At 28.8% G+C, this 5,061-nt stretch overlaps 1 pseudogene; it reads left to right on the forward strand.

The window, feature by feature from the left end:
- Positions 1-1,937: 1,937 nt before the first annotated feature.
- On the forward strand, positions 1,938-3,766 carry LOC130974601 (tetrahydroberberine oxidase-like; annotated as a pseudogene).
- Positions 3,767-5,061: the final 1,295 nt, after the last annotated feature.

Genomic DNA, 5,061 nt, shown 5'->3' on the forward strand with positions numbered 1-5,061 from the left:
AAATATGTTGGATGTTTAATTCATTAGGTATGCGGATGATTATTTTTATTCTTAAGTGGATGGTTATTTTTACTAAGGGTGAGTAGCATATGGCAAGCCAAGCAGCGATGGTGAAGTGAGATGATTATTGATAAAGGTGGGGGTGCCCGCCGGTTGAAAAAGAAGAGAGTATTTGAGTGAAATGATTTGGTAAATTAGGATTTAGGATGGTTTTTTTTTTGAAATAACTAATTGAATTTTTTTAAAATTTGAAATTTGAAATTGGAGAATTTAAAATTTGAAATTTGATGTGAAATAATTGAATGAGAGTTTTCAAATTTAGGTCATTTGTGAAATAGTTTTTATTATTTATCTCTATTGGGCTAAATAATCAACCCATTGTGCATATGGTCAAGATTTCTTATTGTTTCCCTAGCAGGATTCTAAATTTAAATCTTGTAAGAACTAATTTGATTGAAAAAATTATTCGAGAATGAATTTGACGAATAGTTTATTTTTTGGGGACTAATTTAACCATTAACCTAATAAAATATATACATAGATTCAACAATATATCCAATTGAATACAAAATATAAAATCATTATATTGTAGAGATATTCTTGTGTAGAATATATTTAAAAGTATGATTTTAATTATTTTTTAATATTTAAATGATTAAATATTTAAATATATATTATTTTTTGAAAATATTAAAAAAATTACAGAACATTTTTATTTAAAAATTAAGGATGATTAAAAAAAAGTTGAATTATGACTCTCAATTATTTTTTATATTTAATATTTTCTAATTCTTAGTATTTTGAGAAGAAAAAGGAAAATAAAGAATAAAACTTTATTATTTTTACTTTTTTTTATGATTTTGTTGAATAATATTAAAATCCTAAAAATACAAAATATAACCATATTTGTTTTTTCCAAACCATACAAGTTCTTTTTTGTCATGCCATATGGCCTCAATTAATGAGAAATGGTAAATGGGTTATGTATGTATGTGGGCTACAACAAACGTTTTTTATCCAAAACCATTCTTCTGGCCAGGGTTTAGATAATACATTCGCGTCATAATCATGAAATTGAGCATAATTAATGAACTTAATCCTAGCTTATTAGGTGTTCAACCCTGCTTCCTATATAGTATATTTATATGTTTCTCAAAGTTCGGCAGCAGCATCATCATCATTATCTTCATCATTATTATCATGGAAGTGCCAAAAATCACAACTAACTTTTTTTTTTTAAATTAAGAGAGAGACTAGAACCCATGATTTTTTGGTGAGTATGAAGTAATTGAATAGGGATGTTCATGGTTTGATTAATCCAAAAATCAAACTTATTTTTGAGTTAGCCAAAAATATAATTTAGTTAATTAATCAAATTGATTTTATATAATAAAACTGGTTATTAACTAGTTAAAAAATGTAAAACTAGTTTTTAATCGATTATAAAAATAAAAACCAATTTTTTTAAAAAAATCGGTTTTTACATAAAAAAATTAAAAATTGTTAAAAATCACTTTTTAATCGATTAAAAACCTATTTTAACCGGTTAAAAACTGGTTAACCAATTTAAACACAAAGATTGCATAAAATTTGATTTTGATTTTGGTTAACCGATTAAAAATCAGTTTTTAAAATTTAGTTTTGGTTAATCATTTTTTAATAATTTGGATATGATTTTTAAAATTGTTTTATTAAATTGATTAACTAAAATATGGTTATGATTTTTTAATCGGTTAATCACAATTTAATTATTTTATATACACCTCTAATATGAAAAGATTATGTCATTTGAGTTATATTTCATTAGCTTGTGACAACTAACTTAGTAGCATATAGACTCTCATTACTAATACGTTTATCTGGAACCAGAGAATATTCATCTTATAAACATTGAAATTGCCAATGGTTATTAGGTTTTAAATTATTAATAATATAATATGGCCCTCACAATTATAAAATTTTTAACACTATTTCTGTCGATCACAATTTTCGTTTCAATTACTCTCCCTGCAAATTCTGCATCCTCTGATCTTGACAAGCGTTTTCTTCAATGCTTTTCATTAAAATATCCAAACTCATCAACTGCAGAAGTAGTATTGACCAAGAATAGCACTTCATATGAATCCCTTTTGCAATCTTCCATAAGGAACCTTCAGATTCTTGGGAAGTTCAATTCCAAAACCTGACATCATTGTTGCCCCAAAAGAACAATCCCACATACAAGTAGCAATACTGTGTTCAATGTTACTTGGCATACAAGTAAGAGTGAGAAGTGGAGGGCATGACTATGAGGGCCTTTCATATGCATCTGATTCTAATGATGTTCCATTCCTAATCATTGATCTCATCAATCTTAGGTCCATAAATATTGACATGGAAGAAGAGAGTGCTTGGGTTGAGGCAGGTGCTACACTTGGAGAACTCTATTATTCAATTGCAAAGGCAAGCAATGTCCATGGATTCCCAGCTGGTAGTTGCCCCACAGTTGGTGTGGGAGGCCACTTGAGTGGCGGTGGCTTCGGAACCATTTTCAGAAAATACGGTCTGGCTGCCGATCAGGTTAGAGTCACACTAAATTATCATAGATCTATAAAGTCGGTTTAGGGTTTAGGGTTTAGGATTTAGGGAACAAAGTCGAATTCTAAGATTTTTTGTCATAAAAATATTAAAAAATACGAGAAATTATCATTTGCCTCCACTAAAGTTTGGAGAATATGAACTTTGTATATATTTTTGTCTTTGTTATTAAAATTTTCTGAATCTGTCACTTGATCAGGTAATTGATGCACGGATGGTAGATGCGAATGGGAGGATACTGAACAGAACTTTAATGGGTGATGACCTGTTTTGGGCCATAAGAGGAGGAGGAGGATCAAGTTTTGGAGTGATCACTGCATGGAAAGTGAAGCTTGTTCAAGTTCCTGAAACAGTAACAATTTTCAACGTTCCAAAAACACTAGATAAGGATAATAATGCTGTTGCTACCACCAACCTTTTCCTTAAATGGCAAACCGTTGCTGACAAGGTTCCGAAAGAACTTTTCTTGCACTCAGTTATGAGTGTCACAAATTCATCCTATGGTGGAAAAACAGTGCAAATTTCATTCACAGGGTTGTATCTTGGAACAGCAGAAAATCTTCTACCATTGATGCAGAACAAGTTCTCAGAACTGGATTTGCATTATGTTAACTTCACTGAGGTGAGTTGGATCCAATCAGTTCTTTACTTTGCAGGCTATTCAATCAATGATCACTTAGAAGTGTTGCTTTTGAGAAACCAAACATCCCAAAGCTTCAAAGCAAAATCAGATTATGTAACTGAGGCAATTCCCAAGGAAGGTTTAGAGGGTTTATGGAACATGTTACTTGAAGAGAAGAATCCAATATTGATTCTAACACCTTATGGTGGGAGAATGAGTGAGATTTCAGGAACAGAAACACCATTTCCACATAGAAATGGGAGCATATATGGGATTCAGTATTTGGTATATTGGGATTCAAATGAAGAAACAGAAAAACATGTGGATTGGATGAGAAGGGTGTATGAATATATGAGAGCTTATGTTTCAAAGGGTCCTAGAGCTGCATATTTGAATTATAGGGATCTTGACTTAGGAATCAACAGAGACAACACAACATATGAAGAAGCAAAATCTTGGGGCTTGAAATATTTTAAGTTTAATTTTGAAAAGTTGGCAATAATAAAGGCTCAAGTTGATCCTGCCAACTTTTTCAGGAATCAGCAGTCCATTCCACCTTTTAACTAGTTTACTCTATCAAATTTACCGTAGAATTTTTTTTTCCACTTACTATTTTATCTTATTTAGTGCTACATTCATTTTAGGATTTGTTTGAAAGTCATTCTTAAAAAAAATTTCTTTTAAATGATATTTTTTTTATTTTTGGATATCTCATATAAAAAGATATTTTTATCTATCAATTATGTTTGAATAAAATAAGATAAAAATACCTTTTTATTTATTTAAAAAATATTTATTTAATGTGTGTTTGGCCAAGACATAGACACTCTAGAACATGTGCCTTGTTTAGTTTGTAAAACACAAAGTTGAGAGAAACACACATACCCATAAACCTACACAATATACATGTTTTTTGTATCTCACTAAATTAATGAGACACGGAATTGAAGTCATGGATACTGATTTAAATTTTTTTTGACTATTTTATCTTTATTGATTTTTTAAAATTTTAAATATCTTCTTCTCTTTTTACAATCTCTAATTTAATTTATGAGAATAAAATAATCATTTTTAGTTATGTAATATCTTATGTTTTGCAACCAAACATAATATTAGACACATAGTGTTATGTCTATTATTTTCAAACACTATACACAAACATAAATATTTTATATCTATGTCTTAAGTGTATATGTCTTAATGTATATGTCTCAAGTGTAAATGTCTTAATGTCTATGTTTCAATACATATACAAATCAAACAAGCCTATCATATAAAAAATATCTTTTTTTAAGAAAAAAATATTTATTTTTTTAATACTTTTATTTTTATTATTAAAAATTTATTAAATATACTAAAAAATAAAAAAAATTATTAAAAAATTTTTTTTTATCAATTTGATGACGTCCAATCAAACCCTTAGTATTATTAGCTCTATATGCAAATAGTGAAACTTTTGTTGAACTTTAATTCTGTCTTCCATTTTATTTTCGGTTGATTGATCTTAATTTTAACTATAGCAATATTATCTCATTTTTGTTCTCTTTAGTGAGAAACAACAAAGTATTTATTCAGCAGGTACCTAGAAGGTGCATTGATTTTGGTTCCAAATCCACAATTTCTCCCAGAAAAGAGTGCTTTAATTTGACAATTGCCCATGTCACTCTACCATCCCATCTCCACTTCCTTATTCAACTCTCATATTGGAAACTTCTCCCATCTTATTCTCTAATTAATATTGGTCTACTTATGTAATTAAACACCGGAACACAATTATATAATTTTCTTTCACATTAGTTCATTTTCAGAGCGAAATTTCCCCCACCATTTAAAGTCCATGATCTTTTTTCGATTTCTTTTAT

The sequence above is a fragment of the Arachis stenosperma genome, chromosome 4 (assembly GCF_014773155.1).
Source record: "Arachis stenosperma cultivar V10309 chromosome 4, arast.V10309.gnm1.PFL2, whole genome shotgun sequence".
Lineage (NCBI taxonomy): Eukaryota > Viridiplantae > Streptophyta > Magnoliopsida > Fabales > Fabaceae > Arachis > Arachis stenosperma.